Source organism: Triticum urartu, chromosome 2 (genome assembly GCF_003073215.2).
Source record: "Triticum urartu cultivar G1812 chromosome 2, Tu2.1, whole genome shotgun sequence".
Lineage (NCBI taxonomy): Eukaryota > Viridiplantae > Streptophyta > Magnoliopsida > Poales > Poaceae > Triticum > Triticum urartu.
In genome coordinates, this window is record NC_053023.1 from 415488658 (window position 1) to 415508216 (window position 19559).

A 19559-nucleotide genomic window follows, 5' to 3' on the forward strand; every position below is an offset into this window, starting at 1 on the left:
AAGTGGCAGCCATTCGCCACATGGAGGCCTCTTTCTACCGAAAATGTCTACAGATGACACCCATTTTGCGACGTGTCAAGCGAGCAGGCGTGGAGCTAGCGAAACAGCCCAGCAAGGCTTGCTGGGTAACCAATGACGTGATGTTAAGTGGTGCATTTAATGCACCCTGTCAGCCTACAGAGTTAGGTATGATAGCACTGTTTATTATCTTATCAGTGCATAATGACTACTTTGCCATTGTGGTGACCCCTTAATCTATAAAAGGAGGCCCATGGCAACTGTAGAAAGGGTTAGAAGGTTGGACAACTCACACACCCATACATGCATAGCCACTACCACCCCTGCCGGGCAAGTGTACTACGCTCCACCACCACTCTTCCACCATCAATCGACCAAAGCGGGAGTAGGGTTTTACGCCTCACGGCAGCCCAAACCTAGTTAAAATTGCCTGTGTGATCTCTATTGTGCTGCCCCATGCTCGTCTGCTCTTTGTGCAACGCGACGTCCCCCTGCCAAACCAGCAAGGGGCCTTATGGTCCCATAGGTGGCTGTGGTTTCCCACGATATCTTTGGCGTTCCAGGTAGGGGGATCGCTTGCGCGAACCCGAAGGTGTGTGCAACACGTCATCTTCATCACCGTCTTCACCATCGACAGCGCCATCGACCATGGAGCCCAAGAAGAAATCTGGCGCTTCGGCTCATCCATCTACCTCGAAAGCTCCGCCGCCCGCTGATAACCCACAAGTATAGGGGATTGCAACAATTTTTGATAAGTAAGAGTGTCGAACCCAACGAGAAGCGAAAGGCAGAACAAATATTCCCTCAAGTTCTAGCAACCACCGATAAAACTCTACGCACGCTTGATGTTCGCTTTACCTAGAACAAGTATGAAACTAGAAGTACTTTGTAGGTATTTTTGGATAGGTTTGCAAGATAATAAAGAGCATGTAAATAAAAAGTAGGGGCTCTTTAGATAAAGACACAACTAAGTTAGGTTTAGTAAAGAGCTTGTTGTTACAAGAAAGTTATTTGTCCCTAGGCAATCGATAACTAGACCGGTAATCATTATTGCAATTTTATATAAGGGAGAGGCATAACCTAACATACTTTCTCTACTTGGATCACATGCACTTATGATTGGAACTCTAGCAAGCATCTGCAACTACTAAAGATCATTAAGGTAAAACCCAACCATAGCATTAAAGCATCAAGTCCTCTTTATCCCATACGCAACAACCCCCTTACTCGGGTTTTGTCAGGACCCCGATCCTAAGTCACACCGATCTAGCCTGTAACACATCATATCACTTGCGGCCTCATGCACGGTATTCCCACGGGTGCCACCTTACCTGGCCCGGGACCGTTTGCGCCTTTTGGCTCACGTATATGATAGTGTCGCTAGCATCCATATGGCAAGGAACCCAGGCCGACATGGCTAGTCGTGAACCCAAAGCGGCACTAACCCATGGGGACAGGCATACATGAATCAACTTCGAGCATGTCGGTCAACAGCGTGTGAATCCGGCTGTAGCACTGGGCTAACAGGAATCCGGTAACCCGGGCTGTAGCAGGCTAGGCAGGACTCCGGATGTCACCGCGTGACATTTCCCCGAAGGGACAGACACAGGAACGAAGTGAAACACATGCCGGCCAGTCAAGTGTCCTGAGCAGTAGTGCTGGGCTAGCAGGACTCCGGTGAACTGGGCTGTAGCGGACTACTATGGCTCAAGGAAGCACTAGACTACATTTCCCCATAAGAGAGGCCGCCAAGGATAAACAACTAGATTGTTGGATCTCACACATACCAAGCATTTCAATCATACACACAATATGCTCGATATGTGTAAATACAACATGGCATCACAACATAACTCTACGACTCAAAGTATTTATTCATTAGGCTCCGAGGAGCGAGATATTACAAACATGGGTCTTATGACCCAACATACAGAGCATACAAGCAACAAGCACATGCGTAAGCTTAACTTGTCTGAGTACAGACAACTACAAATGAAGAAGGCTGAGAAGCCTGACTATCTACCAGATCCTGCCGAGGGCACAAGATCGTAGCTGAGGTATCAAGCTAAACGTCGAAGTCCACGCGGAACTACTAGCGAGACTGACGTCTCTCTGCAAAACATAAAATAGGCAAACGTGAGTACAAATGTACCCAGCAAGACTTACGTCAGAACTAGCTACATATGCATCAGTATCAGTAAAGGGGGTGGTGGAGTTTGACTGCAGCAAGCCAGCTTTGACTCGGTGGCTATCCTGAACTACGACAGCAAGTAACTCTTTTGAGGTGGCGCACACAAGTCCACATATTCACCATATCAATACTCCACTATGGATTCGCTCCCGTCTCCCTACGAGAAGGCCATCCATAGCACTCACACTTATCTTGTGAGTTTTAGAGTATCCACTTCAAGTTATCTATGAACTATGCAAGGGGTCCAAGTTTCCATATCCGAGGAATCCGGCTATTCGAATAGATAATGATAACCCTGCAGGGGTGTACTTCTTCACACACGCTCCCACCACTTACCGTCGTTTACACGACATGTACTCAGCAACCTTCAAGCGGAAGCCCAACGAGGGTGTCGGGCACGGCCTACCTAAACACTCAAGTCTCTAGTCCAGGTTTATCACCTATCCAGGTTCCATCCGCAGGGAGTCCGGCCGAGGTTTCCACATACGGCCCCGAACGACGTGTACAGGGTTCCGAGACACCAAACGGGCGCCCGGCATGCCCGGCCATGGTGTATCTACCGCATCATAGCCCACCCCTAGGGTCAGCGCTACGCACGGCCGCCAACACATAACCTACAAACACCAGAAACTAGTTGCAACTCCTGGACAGAGTACTAGGGTGATTAAGAAGCCGAGAGGGTCAATTAAGGATCCCAATGAGTGGTAGTAGCTGTTCATGGATCACAGACACAGAACTCGGTTCCTAAGAACGGTTTCAATGAGACAGCCCACCATGTACTCCTACATGGCCTCTCACCACTACCTTTACCAAATCGTGTTCACACACTTAGCTCACACACAGTAGGACATGTTCATCACCATTCCAATTCATTCCCGATGAATCAGACCCGACACAACTCTATGCAATAGCAGGCATGACAAACAAGCATGAATGAGTAGGCACATCAGGGCTCAAACAACTCCTACTCATGCTAGTGGGTTTCATCTATTTACTGTGGCAATGACAGGTCATGCAAAGGATAAAGGGGTTCAGCTACCGCAGCAAGTAACAGATGAATCGTTGTTGTCCTAATGCAGTAAAAGAGAGCAGGAGCGAGAGAGTGGGATTGTATCGGAATAAACAAGGGGGTTTTGCTTGCCTGGCACTTCTGAAGATAACATTGAGTCTTCATCAGTGTCAACGATCACAGCGTCGGAGCAACGTCTACCGAGAGGGGACAATTACCGGCAAACAAGGAAGAACACAATCAATGTGATGCAACAATATGATGCATGATCATGACATGGCAATATGCTGTTGATTGAGCTAATGCAACTAGAAACAAGTTAAATGGAGTTGGTTTGAACACTAGGTTCAAAATCAAATTCAAACTATGAATTCAAATAGTGCATTATCATGTTTTGGACTAAACAGTGAGGTTAAGTTGTTCAAACATGCATGAAAATGCCATATTCAGATTCCTTGAATTTTTCTGATAATTTTTCATATATAATTTATTTCATTTGGAGTTATAGATTATTTTCTATGATTTTTAGAAGTTTTAGCTGTTTTTTGAAATAAATAAATCATTTCTGATTTATTTAAAATCCCAGAAAAGCTTTACTGCGTCAGCATTGCGCAAGGGTGATGTCAGCGGGTCAACTGGTCGGCCAGGTCAAACCTGACCTGCGGGACCATATGTCATTGACTCAGCTAATTAATATGGTTAATTAACCTTAAATTAAGCCTAACTAAAATGTCAGTGGGGTCGGGGCCCACATGTCAGCGGCTAACCTAACTAAATTAGTGTTAGTTTAACTCCTAATCTAGGTTTGACCAGGGGGCGGGGCCCACGTGGTCAAATGGGTCAACCCCACCGGCGACATGACGCCGGCGAGGCCCGAGACGGCGGCGCGGCTCGGAAACGCAGCACAGGCGACGAAACGAGCGGCGGAGGGCATTCGCGGGGAGCTGGAGCTCTCCCGCATCCAGCGCAGCAAGCAGCAGCAGCTAGGGTGGCCGGGGTTGTGCGCGGCGTCGACCTCGGCGACGGCCGGAGTTTGGGCACACTCGGGAACGGGGCTGCGGTGGCCGTGGAGTGGTGTGCTTAGCTCCTATGGCACCTACGCGGCGCGGTGAGCACGTGGGTGTGCTCAGTTGGGAGCTTCGACGACTGTGGCCACGGCGGCGAGAAGCTCGGGCGGCGGAGTGGTTCGGTCTCCGGCAGAGCAACGGCTACAGCGTGCAAATGGAGCACAAAGGAGGGGTGTTCGGGTCAGTGGCTCACGGCGAGTCGGACGAGCAAGTCGGCGAGCTCGGGGACGCGGAGATGGCGGCGAATCGAAGGTGAGGTTGTCGGCGGGCGAAGGTAGAAGACGAGCTCGGGGACGACGCTACAGGGCTCCCGCGGTCGAATGGGTTGGTGTAGATGACGCAGAAGGCGATGGCGGTTCCTCTGGAAGCAACAGCGAGGTGCGGGGTGGACGATGTCCCCGGTGGTGCTCGTCGGCGCTCTCGGGTGCCCGTGGTCGAACACGGGAGAGGAAGCAGAGGAGGGGGAGGGAGTCCAGAGCGAGAGAGGGGGAGTGAGAGGGGGTCAGGGGTGTCGTGGTGGCGACCAGGCAGTCGAGGGGGGGGGGCACGTAGGCAGGGAGGAGCCAGCGCGGCTCGCCGACCATCGGGCACGCAGCTGCTTCTCCTCCTGGCAGGAGGAAGAAGACAGTGCTGCCCCTGGTGGGCCGGGCTGGCTTTGGCCAGCAGGCCACTACAGTGGTGAGCTGCACGGTAAGGTTCCTCTTTTTTTTAATTATGTTTTCTATTTATTTCCTCTGTTTTGATTTAGGTTTAAAACTAAACCAATTTTGTTGCTTCTGTAAATTATTGTATGGACTAGAGATATTACTCTGGAGCCCCACAATAATTTCCAAAATTATTGGACATGTATTTCTTTTATAACAGAAATAAATCCAATTAAAATACATTATGGTTTAATTCAAAATGCCCAAATTAATTACCCTTAATGCCCTAAAATATTGGTTTGAACTTTTACCTCTTGCCAATATTTTCAGGGATTAAAGTGAACATTTCCTTGGGCTCATTTGAAGAATTTTTTTTAACTTGCTCATTTTCAAAGATTTCTGAGGCTTTGGGAATTCCCTCAATTCAATTTTCCTTGAATTTAAACATGATGCAACAACCAAGATAGTCCAAGGCCAAGCTGAAGCTAGGGATGTGACAGGTTTGTGTTTCAGTCACTCACGCAACCCACTATAAGCAAATCATAAACGTATTGCAACACCCTACAGCAGGAATCTCTCATGCTTGCGCGACACGGAGAGCACCATAGGACAACATCAATAATAAAACATGCAACTCAAACCAATCTTGATCATCAAATAGCCCATAGGACAAAACGGATCTACTCAAACATCATAGGATAGCCATACATCATTGGGAAATAATATATAGTGTTGAGCACCATGTTTAAGTAGAGATTACAGCGGGTAAGAGAGAGGTTACACCGCTTCATAGAGAGGGGAAGAGTTGGTGATGATGGCGGTGAAGTTGTTGGTGAAGATTGCGGTGATGATGATGGCCCCCGGTGGCACTCCGGCGCCACCGGAAGCGAGGGGGAGAGAGCCCCCCTCCTTCTTCTTCTTCCTTGACCTCCTCCCTAGATGGGAGAAGGGTTTCCCCTTTGTTCCATGGCCTCCATGGCGTGGGAGGGGCGAGAGGCCCTCCGAGATTGGATCTGTCTCTCTGTCTCTCTTTGTTTCTGCGTTCTCAGATTCTTCCCTTTCACCGTTTCTTATATTCCCGAAGATCCGTAACTCCGATTGGACTGAAATTTTAACACGATCTCTATCCGGATATTAGCTTTCTTGCGGCAAAAGAAGGGCATCAACTACATTACGGGGTGGCCACGAGGATCAGGGACGCGCCCCCTGCCTCGTGGGCCCCTCGAGCATCGTCTCGCATGGATTTTTCTTCCCAAAAATCATATATATTCCAAAAAGAATCTCCGTTAGTTTTTATTATGTTTGGACTCCGTTTGATATGGATATTCTGCGAAACAAAAAACATGCAACAAATAGGAACTGGCAGTGGGCACTGGATCAATATGTTAGTCCCAAAAATAGTATAAAAAGTTGCCCAAAGTATATGAAAGTTGTAGAATATTGGCATGGAACAATCAAAAATTATAGATACGACAGAGATGTATCACCCGCGACCTCTAATGCTGCGGGGGACGCGGAGGCACGCGAGGAGGTGGACGCTGCTAGGGACGTGGTCGGGGCAAGCGACACCGTCACCACTTCCCCTGTGGCCGACACAGGAGTGGGAGACATCAGAGGAGAACAACATCAGCAACGCCCCAACGGCCATGCTCCACAAGGTACGGGTGAGGGGGTTACTCCATCCGCGCTCCCTCCTCTCACCGACGGGCAGAGCCATAGCAACGGCGCTCGGTCCGGGGTTAACCGCCGCCCTCCGATCGCTCCCACAACTGGAACGACCGTAGTTCATGCGCCTCCCCCGGGACGGGTCGACCAAGTTGCTGCACCCGACGGAGCCGCTGGCCCTTGAGCGCCTTCACCGCACCCCCATGCCGTCCAGGTGGCCGCTCCGCAACATCGGGGGTGCGGTGCTGCCGCTGCTGGCACCGTCAGGAGCCGAGCGATGGTGCGATCTACTTCATCATCACCCATGCCAAGTACAACCACGGAGGCCATGGTGTAGGCTCAGCTGCTGCTGAGGTTTCCGCCAGTGGCCGAGCAGATGCACGAATGGCGTGCCACCATCCAACTTCTGCTCGATTTCGCCGAGGCTGGGGGCTCACAGTGAGCTGGTCTGCCACGGCCTCCCCAAACGACGACGACTCGTGTTGCTGGCCGCACGGAAGGGGCTACCCTCATGGTGCAGTGCCCACCGCGGCAGCCAGTGCGAGTGCAGCAGAGTCAAGACCCTGACGATGTCTCGATGGCCTCCTTCGACCCTCGAGCGCGTCCAGGCTGGCGGCGAGTGTCGGTGTCAAAACCGGCTAATCTCGGGTAGGGGGTCCCGAACTATGCGTCTGAGGATCGAAGGTAATAGGAGACAAAGGGGACACGATGTTTACCCAGGTTCGGGCCCTCTTAATGGAGGTAAAACCCTACTTCCGGCGTTGATCTACCTCGAGATCATAATGGCTAAACCCTAGATGTCTAGCCTATATGAATTCTGATCATCTCCATGGACTAACCCCTTCGGTTTCTATAGACACCGGAAGGGCCTAGGGTTGTACAAAGTCAGTTTACAGAGGAAGGAAACTATACATCTAGACGCCAATCCTACCATACATGCAAAGGAGAGCCCTATCTGGACACGGGGGAAGGCCTTCTACCTTTTATATTCACGGCCCATCAGTCCAGCCCATATCCTATAGCCCAGACACCCGAGGACTGTTAGGGAACACAGTAATTTCAAAAAAATTCCTACGCACACACAAGATCATGGTGATGTATAGCAACGAGAGGGGAGAGTATCATCTATGTACACTCGTAGACCGTAAGCGGAAGCGTTATGACAACGCGGTTGATGTAGTCGTACGTCTTCACGATCGACCAATCTAGCACCGAAGGTACAACACCTCCGCGATCTGCACACGTTCGGCTCGGTGACATCCCGCGAACTCACGATCCAGTAGAGCTTCGAGGGAGAGTTTCATCAGCACGATGGCGTGATGACGGTGATGATGTTGCTACCGGAACAGGGCTTCGCCTAAGCACCGCTATGATATAACCGAGGTAGATTATGGTGGAGGGGGGCACCGCACACGGCTAAAAGATCAATGATCAACTTCTGTGTCCATGGGGTGCCCCCTCCCTCGTATATAAAGGAGTGGAGGAGGGGGAGGGCCAGCCCTCTCTATGGCGCGCCCTAGGGGAGTCCTACTCCCTCCGGGAGTAGGATCCCCCCTTCCAAGTAGGAGTAGGAGAGGAAGGAAGGAGGAGAGAGGGAGGAAGGAAAGGGGGGCCTCCCCCCTCCCAATTCGAATTGGGCTTGGGGGGCACGCCTCCCTATTTTTCCTTCCGTCTCCTCTGTTCCACTAAGGCCCAATAAGGCCCATATACTCCCCGGGGGGTTCCGGTAACCTCCCGGTACTCTGGAAAAATGCCCGAACCACTTGGAACCATTCCGATGTCCAAATGTAGGCTTCCAATATATCGATCTTGACGTCTCGACCATTCTGAGACTCCTCGTCATGTCCGTGATCAAATCCAGGACTCCGAACTACCTTCGGTACATCAAAACACATAAACTTGTAATACCGATCGTCATCGAACGTTAAGCGTGCGGACCCTACAGGTTCGAGAACTATGTAGACATGACTGAGACATGTCTCCGGTTAATAACCAATAGCGGAACCTGGATGCTCATATTGGTTCCTACATATTCTATGAAGATTTTTATGGGTCAAACTACATAACGATATACGTTGTTCCCTTTGTCATCGGTATGTTACTTGCCCGAGATATAATCGTCGGTATCTCAATACCTAGTTCAATCTCATTACCGGCAAGTCTCTTTACTTGTTCTGTAATGCTACACCCCATAACTAACTCATTAGCTACATTTCTTGCAAGGCTTATAGTGATGTACATTACCGAGAGGGCCCAGAGATACCTCTCCGACAATCGGAGTGAAAAATCCTAATCTTGATCCATGCCAACTCAACAAACACCATGGGAGACACCTGTAGAGCACCTTTATAATCACCCAGTTATGTTGTGACGTTTGGTAGCACACAAAGTGTTCCTCCGGTATTCGGGAGTTGCATGATCTCATAGTCATAGGAACATGTATAGTTATGGAGAAAGCAATAGCAACAAACTAAACGATCATCGTGCTAAGCTAACAGATGGGTCAAGTCAATCACATCATTCTCCAATGATGTGATCCCGTTAATCAAATGACAACTCATGTCTATGGCTAGGAAACATAACCATCATTGATTCAACGAGCTAGTTAAGTAGAGGCCAACTAGTGACACTTTGTTTGTCTATGTATTCACACATGTACTAAGTTTCCGGTTAATACAATTCTAGCATGAATAATAAACATTTATCATGATATAAGGAAATATAAATAACAACTTTATTATTGCCTCTAGGGCATATTTCCTTCAGTCTCCCACTTGCACTAGAGTCAATAATCTAGATTACATTATAATGACTCTAACACCCATGGAGTATTGGTGCTGATCATGTTTTTCTCGTGAGAGAGGCTTAGTCAACGGGTCTGCAACATTCAGTTCCGTATGTATCTTGCAAATCTCTATGTCTCCCTCCTTGACTTGATCGTGGATGGAATTGAAGCGTCTCTTGATGTGCTTGGTTCTCTTGTGAAATCTGGATTCCTTTTCCAATGCAATTTCTCCAGTATTGTCACAAAAGATTTTCATTGGACCCGATGCACTAGGTATGACATCTAGATCGGATATGAAATCCTTCATCCAGACTCCTTCATTTGCTGCTTCCGAAGCAGCTATGTATTCCGCTTCACGTTGTAAAACGACGGCCAGTGAATTGTAATACGACTCACTATAGGGCGAATTCGAGCTCGGTACCCGGGGATCCTCTAGAGTCGACCTGCAGGCATGCAAGCTTGCATCAACGTAACCGTTTACGACGAGATCTTTGTCACCTCCATATATGAGAAATATATCCTTAGTCCTTTTCGGGTATTTCAGGATGTTCTTGACCGTTGTCCAGTGATCCACTCCTAGATTACTTTGGTACCTCCCTGCTAAACTTATAGCAAGGCACACATCAGGTCTGGTACACAACATTGCATACATGATAGAGCCTATGGCTGAAGCATAGGGAACACCTTTCATTTTATCCATATCTTCTGCAGTGGTCGGGCATTGAGTCTGACTCAACTTCACACCTTGTAATACAGGTAGTCCTGGCCATGGGCCGCCCGACCCGAACATCCCGGCCCGAAAAAGCCCGGCCCGACCCGGCCCGATGCTGCTCCCAGGCCGGGCCTGGGCCTAGGTTTTAAGCCCGAAGACTAGGTCGGGCCGGGCCTGGGCCCGCTGTTTATGCCATTTACTGAAGAGGCCTGGCCCGAGGCCCGATGTGTTTTTTGCTGTGATGGGCCAGGCTCGGGCCTGAAAACTAGGCCCGACGGCCGGGCCAGGCCGGGCTCGGGCCTGAGTTTTCTACCTCGGGCTTGGTCAGGCCTGGCCCGAAGCCCGACCCGGCCCGGAGGATGGCCAGGTCTAAATACAGGCAAGAACCCTTTCTTTGCCTGATCCATTTTGAACTTCTTCAAAACTTTATCAAGGTATGTGCTTTGTGAAAGTCCAATTAAGCGTCTTGATCAATCTATATAGATCTTGATGCCCAATATATAAGCATCTTCACTGAGGTCTTTCATTGAAAAATTCTTATTCAAGTATCCTTTTATGCTATTTAGAAATTCAGTATAATTTCCGATCAACAATATGTCATCTACATATAATATCAGAAACGCTACGGAGCTCCCACTCACTTTCTTGTAAATACAAGCTTCTCCAAAAGTCTGTATAAAACCATATGCTTTGATCACACTATCAAAGCGTATATTCCAACTCCGAGAGGCTTGCACCAGTCCATAAATGGATCGCTGGAGCTTGCACACTTTGTTAGCACCTTTTGGATCGACAAAACCTTCTGGTTGCATCATATACAACTCTTCTTTAAGATATCCATTAAGGAATGCAGTTTTGACATCCATTTGCCAAATATCATAATCATAAAATGCGGCAATTGCTAACATGATTCGGACGGACTTAACGATCGCTACAGGTGACAAGGTCTCATCGTAGTCAACTCCTTGAACTTGTCGAAAACCTTTCGCAACAAGTCGAGCTTTGTAGACAGTAACATTACCGTCAGCGTCAGTCTTCTTCTGGAAGATCCATTTATTCTCTATGGCCTGCCGATCATCGGGCAAGTCAACCAAAGTCCATACTTTGTTCTCATACATGGATCCCATCTCAGATTTCATGGCCTCAAGCCATTTTGCGGAATCTGGGCTCATCATCGCTTCTTCGTAGTTCGTAGGTTCGTCATGGTCAAGTAACATGACTTCCAGAATAGGATTGTCGTACCACTCTGGTGCGGATCTTACTCTGGTTGACCTACGAGGTTCGGTAGTAACTCGATCAGAAGTTTCATGATCATCATCATTACCTTCCTCACTTACTGGTGTAGGAATCACTGGAACTGTTTTCAGTGATGAACTACTTTCCAATAAGGGAGATGAGGGAGTCCTGGATTAGGGGGTGTCCAGATGGCCAGACTATACCTTCGGCCGGACTCCTGGACTATGAAGATACAAGATTGAAGACTTCGTCCCGTGTCCGGAAGGGACTTTCCTTGGCGTGGAAGGCAAGCTTGGCGATACGGATATGTAGATCTCCTACCATTGTAACCGACTCTGTGTAACCCTAGCCCTCTCCGGTGTCTATATAAACCGGAGAGTTTTAGTCCGTAGGACGAACAACAATCATAGCATAGGCTAGCTTCTAGGGTTTAGCCTCTCTGACCTCGTGGTAGATCTACTCTTGTACTACCCATATCATCAATATTAATCAAGCAGGACATAGGGTTTTACCTCCATCGAGAGGGCCCGAACCTGGGTAAAACATCGTGTCCCCTGCCTCCTGTTACCATCCGACCTAGACGCGCAGTTCGGGACCCCCTACCCGAGATCCGCCGGTTTTGACACCGACATTGGTGCTTTCATCGAGAGTTCCTCTATGTCGTCACTTTTAGGCCCGATGGCTTCTCCAATCATCAACCGCGATGCGATCCAGGGTGAGACTTTTCTCCCCGGACAGATCTTCGTATTCGGCGGCTTTGCACTGCGGGCCAATTTGCTTGGCCATCTAGAGCAGATCGAAAGCTACGCCTGTGGCCATCAGGTCAGATTTGGAAGTTTGAACTACACGCCCGACATCCGCGGAGACTCGATCTTCGACGGATTCGAGCCACAGCCGAGCGCGCCGCACTGTCATGATGGGCATGATTTAGCTCTGCCGCCGAACAGTGCCCTGGAGTCCGCACCTGTGTCCGCTCCGACCCCTAGCTCGGAGCCGATCACACCAATCGAGGATGGGTGGTTAGACACCGCCTCGGGGGCTGCAATCTCTACGGCGATCGAGCCGAACACCTTCCCTATTCTCTGCAAAACCCGTGACTCCAAGGAGCCGGACTCCTCTCCAGACTCCGAGCCCTCCGCGCCCCGACCGATCGAACCCGATTGGGCGCCGATCATGGAGTTCACCGCCGCGGACATCTTTCAGCACTCGCCCTTCGGCGATATTCTGAATTCACTAAGGTCTCTCTCTTTATCAGGAGAGCCCTGGCCGGACTATGGTCAACAAGGTTGGGATGCAGATGATGAAGAAATTCAAAGCCCACCCACCACCCACTTCGTAGCCACTGTCAATAATTTAAACGACGTGCTCGACTTCGACTCCGAAGACATCGACGGTATGGACGACGATGTAGGAGATGAACACGAACCAACGCCTATAAGGCACTGGACAACCACCTCATCTCATGATGTATACATGGTGGACACACCCAAAGGAAGCGACGACGAGGAACACAGGGATGCAACGAGAGATCGTTCACTCGAAAAGCAATCAAAGCGGCGACGTAAGCGCCACTCCAAGCCCCGCCTCGACAGAGACAGCAGTCATACAGACCCAGCCATAGAGCAGGACGAGCCGGCGGACGACGAACATGCCTTCGAGCAAGCGTCCGAACAGGAAAACTTGGATAAACAAACCGAACACCCCATCCCCGGCGAAAACAACAGTCCGGACAACCTTACGCCGGATAAACTCATGGAGCAGAAGAACCTCCACAAAAGCCTCGTCGCCACTGCGCATAGCCTGAAAAAGCAGAAGCGGAAGCTCAAAACTGTAGAAGAAGCACTCAGAATCAGATGGAGCAAAGTACGCAACACCGCAGACAAATATGCCGGCAGTCGCCGCACAAAAAGCTATCCAAAGCGAAAGCTACTGCCTGAATTTGACAAGGAGGCCTTAGAGCCCCCGCAGTCAAAAAATAGGAAAGCCATCCGGTCGGATGGACGATCGCATGGCCAGCATGGAGCGGCAAGCGGCGCCGCACACAAGCCGGCATGCGATCCACCAAAGGATCCGCATCAAAAAGACGGCCCAGCCAGATCTACATACGGGCCAAGAAAGCAAGCTCTAGCAAGTAATGCAACACAACAAATATCCGAACATCATGGCACACCCAAATACAGGGGTGCCGCACACCCCCTATGTTTCACCGATGAGGTGCTGGACCATGAATTTCCAGCGGGATTCAAGCCCGTAAACATAGAGGCATACGACGGAACAACAGACCCTGGGGTCTGGATCGAGGATTACATCCTCCGCATACACATGGCCAGAGGGGATGACCTCCACGCCATAAAATACTTACCCCTCAAGCTTAAAGGGCCAGCCTGGCATTGGCTCAAAAGCCTTCCCGAAAACACCATTGGAAGTTGGGAAGAGCTTGAGGATGCTTTCCGGGCAAATTTTCAAGGGACCTATGTCCGCCCTCCGGATGCAGATGATCTCAGTCACATAACTCCACAGCCCGGAGAGTCAGCTCGGAAATTCTGGAACAGATTTCTTACTAAAAAGAATCAGATAGTCGACTGTCCGGACGCCGAAGCCCTAGCAACTTTTAAGCACAATGTTCGAGACGAATGGCTCGCCAGACACCTCGGCTAAGAAAAGCCAAGAACAATGGCCGCATTGACAAGCCTCATGACCCGCTTTTGCGCAGGAGAGGACAGCTGGTTGGCAAGATGCAGCACCGGCGACCCAAGTACATCCGAAGTTAGGGATGGAAACGGAAAACCCCGACGCAGCAAGGACGAGCGCCGGAATAAGGGAAACAACCCGAAGAGCACGGCGGTCAACGCCGGATTCAAAAGCTCGCGGCAGAATCAGAGAAAGCTGCCCCTCAAGGATAACAGGGACGAGCTATCCAACTTAAACAAAATCTTGGACAAGATATGTCAAATACACAGTACTCCTGGGAAGCCTGCGAACCATACCCACAGAGATTGTTGGGTTTTCAAGCAAGCCGGCAAGCTCAATGCTGAACACAAGGGGCTCGACACACTAAGTGAGGACGACGATGAACCCCACAAGCAGAGCACCAGGAAACAAAAGGACTTCCCACAAGAAGTCAAAACAGTAAACTTACTTCATGTGACGAACAGGATGGTGCCACAAGAGATACGCGCCATACGGCCTATCCCAAAGGAGTCTCACCAATGGTTGTTAAAACCAATCACCTTCGACCATCAGGATTACTCTAGAAGTATCCGGAACGCAGGCTGGACTGCCTTGGTATTAGATCCAATAATCGGCGGGCTCCATTTTACAGATGTCCTGATGGACGGCGGCAGTGTCTAAACCTGTTATACCAGGACACAATCCGCAACATGGGGATAGATCCAACAAAAATTCGCCATAACAAAACCTCCTTTCAAGGGGTAACGTCAGGCCCGGATGCCCGTTGCATGGGTTCTCTCCGGCTAGAAGTTATGTTCGGCTCCCCCGATAACTTCCGTTGCGAACAGCTAACTTTCCACATCGCCCCATTCTCAAGTAGCTATCAAGCACTGCGGGGACGCGAAGCTTTCATCCGCTTTAATGCAATACCACATTATGCATCTCTTACGCTTAACATGCCTGGTCCATGAGGCATCATCTCATTAAACAGTGCGGCTACCTTGACAGCCCCACAATAAAGCGGCTTCACCAGCCAAACCATCTAAACAGGTCGTCAAGACCACGGACACGGCTAGACGAGTCCGGCATAAACATACAATTGATATAGGCTTAATAGCCGTATACCCCTGAACTAGGGGCTCCGCGCATATAAAACAAGAGACAATAAAGCTCAATTTTACCCATTTCGATTCATACTTTGTTTATTTAGTATAACTCATGTTCGGCACGATCTTTCTTTAACTAAGTTCCTCTCTTTTACAGATGAACACCATGCTACGCCTGTCCAGGATACGGCACAATGGAGACACAGGCGCAAACGTGCAGCAGGGACCCGTTCCAAGGATTCTTTTCAGATTAAGACCCTGCGTAAACCTTTTTTACTCTTTCTTGTTGATACACATCCCCTGGTTTCTTGGTATAACCAAGGAGGAGGCTGGCGTTTTGGCATGTGGCCATGTCAGAGTTTTGCACGTACCTGGACACTAGGGGCTTATTACTAAGGGCGTTATCCCGCCTGCCCTCATAAAGACCGAATACCTTAGGGAGTGTTCGGCGTCGCGAGTTTGGCCTTATATGCATCAGCTCCGAATCATGTCTTTGGTCAAATGTTGGGTTTGCCCGGCTCCTGTGTTTTGCTGCCTTACGTTCCGCTCTATTGGCTAAGGCAGCACCAAGAGAACTACTGCGATTGTGCCCCGGTTCGGCCAGGCGAGCACCTCAGTAGAGAAAGCCGAAAACTGACTATCATGATATAGTGTGAGACTGGTCAACCACTCGATGACATACCGGAATCTTTAGAATTCCTCCGCATTAACAAAGGGCCGTTTCCCGGCCAGGCACATACGCGCCCCGAGTTCGGGCGAGCGCAGGCGCCACCAGGGGCTATATAAGTAGCCTCAATGTCAAACTCCTATGGCTAAGTGAAAGTGATAAAGCACCATAGTCCGATTGCCTAGTTCGCTGCGCTATCACCTCCTTTGTAGGACCAAGACGTTGGATCAAGTGTGAAAATGCGCCTTCTGCGAACACCCCCGCATTATGTGCGTGGGGGCTGAAGCCGACGACTGCCATCTTTCAGATTATATATACATATATGTTAAACGGCCGCACAGGAGGTATCATAATACTTGAAGGCACAAGTATAAAAAGCTTCTACAATTTATCAAAATATTGTTTTACAATTATACATGCTATTCGAATATAGTATCCTTCGAGCACTGCGTCTCTATTAAACGAGCACCTTGCAGAAGTTCCTGAAAATAGCGCTCGGCAGGTACTCGGCTTCCATCTGAGTCTGGGGATGCAACAACGGTGGCTTCCATTTCCGCCCAGTATGTCTTGACACGAGCAAGAGCCATCCGCGCACCCTCTATGCACGCTGACCACTTCATTGCATTGATATGCGGCGCCGCACCAAGGAACTGCTGCACCAAGTTGAAATAACTTTTCAGCTCTGGTCTCTCTGGCCACAGATGACTCATGACATATTTCATGGCGAGTCCGGACAACCTATTTAGCTCGGCCCATTCGGCCAAATGATCGGCTAATGACAGTGGACGCTCTGGATTGTGGAACTGCGACCAGAAGAGCTTTTCCACTTCGCGATCTTCTTGATCTCGGAAGTGCTCGGCCGCATCTATGGCACTCGCTGCTAAATCCAGATAGGTGTCCGCCGTACTCCACATCTGGTCTAACGGAGCATGTTTAGGATCACAGAATGTCCTCCGCAGCATAAAGGCCTTTCCAGCCGCGATTTCTCTGGCCTGACGCAGCTCCTCTTTCATAGCTCTCATCGCAGAGCGAGCATCCTTGGCATCGGCAACGGCCTTCTTCAGGTCCGTCTGTTCCGTCCGATCTTCTTTTTCAAGAAGCTTGCAACGGTCAGCAGCGTTCTTCAGCTTCACGGCCATCTCGTCCATTTCCTTCTTGCTTCGGCAATGAGCAGCCTGTTCGGCTTTCAGCTCTTCAATTGCCTTTACGGCAACCGCATCACTTTTCCTGGCTTGCTCCTTGGCTCGGGCAAGTTCTGCCCGAAGATTCTCCATGGCAGCAGCACCATCTGCATCAAGTGCACACATTGTAAGATACTGACATAAAGCTCCTCTTACCAGGCGCCGCCGAAGGAATTACATACCTTGTGCCTCGTCAAGCCGCTTATTGACAAGCGCGATGTCGGCATCTGCCATGTCAAGTTGCCGCTTTAGCTCGGCAAATCCATCAGTCCGGCTGGCCACCGGACACTTCGCCACCTACGTATAAAGGCGGCATATTAGACCTGGGATTATGATCCTCTGTGCGTCGTCACTTTTGACAACACACAGAGTCTCAGGGGCTACTATCTACACAGGGCGCATCTTATTTATGCGCAACTGTCCAAAAAGGGTACATTATTTTGCGTACCTCAAAACCTGTCAGTAAACTCCTGACGGCCTCGTGCAATCCGCTCTCCGCGGATGAAATCCTCTCAATCACCGTACCCATCAATGCACGGTGCTCCTCTGAGATAGATGCTCGCCCTTGCAGATCCTTCTGCTCCTCCGACTGCGCACCAGATGGCGCCGGACTTGTCCGATGGCCCTTTTCGAAGGCCGGACGCAGAGGGCTTTGGGGGGCCATACGCCGGATTCGGAGAAACCCTCCGCGATGATACCTCAGGGTTTCCCGCCTCGCAAGGCGGTACGGCAGGGGGAGGCGTTCCGCTCTCCATCATCTCCGGAAGAAGATCCCCCGAAGACGAGCTCTGCTGAGAAGGGCTAAGGTCCGAGCTACAAGGTAAATTTTCCATTACTTTTCTCAGATATAAAGCAGGGATTTCTCTCGTTTCTTAAAAAGAAAACTCCTCTCTACTTACGGCTTGGTGGAGGGCTGATCCCCTTGAGGGCATAATTCGGCCAAAGTATCCCCCAGCACAGGACCCTCTGGCGAAGATTTCTTCCCCCGCTTTAAGGCCATGGTCTCCGGGTCTTCAGAGGCGGTCCTTTTCTTCCCCTGAGGAGAGGAATTTTCGATTCCTCCCTTCCGGACAACCTCCTTTTAGGAGGCTGTAGCTCCCTTGTCCCCTCCCTCGCTTCCCTTTGAAGGCACAACCTCCAACATCCTGACTAGCACGGGACCCGGCGTGGTCTCGGGGAGGGGGGGGCAGACACCTAATTAGCTTTGCTTTCGCTATCCACTCCTGTTTAAAGGACAACTCTTTTAGGGGCAATTTTATGATAAATATACGGATAGTGAGTCCGGGCACAAGGCTACTTACTTGAGTATTCGGACGATTGCAGCTCAGACCCGCGTCCTCCGTAGAATCCGGACACACTACTTGTGGTCCGAAGAACAATTTGTACATCTCCATGGGCGTCATGCCAAGAAAATGTTGGAGAACTCGTGGTCCCTCCGGGTTGAACTCCCATAGGCGGAGGGGGCGACGTTTGCAGGGCAGAACTCGGCGAATTAACATAACCTGTGTCACCATGACCAGATTGATGTCTCTTTCTAGGAGATCTTGGATGTGGCCCTGCAACAGGGGCACATCCTTTGCCGGCCCCCAGTCCAGCCCCGTATTGACCCATGATGCCAGTCGTGGCGGGGGACCCGAGCGAAAGGCAAGTGGCGCCACCCACTTAGGGGCCCTGGGAGCGGTAATATAAAACCACTCTCGCTGCCATAAGCTGGACTCCTATTGAAAAGAGCCCTCGGGCCATGGAGTACCAACATTCTTGCTTATAAAAGCACATCCGCACTCCGCATGCCGTCCCTCGATCATCTTTGGCTCTACTTTGAAGGTGTTGCGCCATAGTCCGAAGTGAGGAGTGATACGGAGGAAGGCTTCACACACGACAATGAATGAGGAAATATGGAGGATGGACTCCGGGGCTAAGTCGTGAAATTCCAGCCCATAATAATACATGAGCCCCCTCACGAAGGGATCCGTTGGGAAGCCTAGCCCCCGAAGGAAGTGAGACATGAACACCACACTCTCACCGGGCTTGGGAGTGGGAATGACCTGCCCTTGAGCAAGCAGGCTATGCGAGATTTCGCCGGTCAAGAACCTGGCCTCTCTCAACTTCAGCACGTCCTCCTCCGTGACGGAGGAAGGCATCCATCGGCCTCGAAGGTCGGAACCGGACATTCTCGAAGGTCCGAAGCGCCTGAAATCTGGAGCCTTGGGTGTTGGAACTCGAGGCGAAGGGTGAGCTCGTTTGAGATTGAAAGAAAGGAGTAAGGCCTTGGTCTCTTTATAAGAGGTTGAATACCAAGGGCCTTCCCCGTGACCGTTTGGGACTCGCCTTTGATCGAGAAAATATACCAACGGGTACGGTTGGGTTACCCACGCCCGTGTTGATGAGAATCTCGGAATAAGGGGACACGATCTCTGCTTTAACAAAGACGTGCCAAGGAAACCGCCTCGCTAAACGCGCTGAGGTGGGACAATGAAACGATTCGAATAAAGACTTGGCCGTGGTGTGATGTCACGCTACGAAATACGTCAGCAGATTAGATTTGTGTAAATATTATTCTCTCTATGGCAATAGGTGGAAACTTATTTTGCAGAGCCGGACACTACCT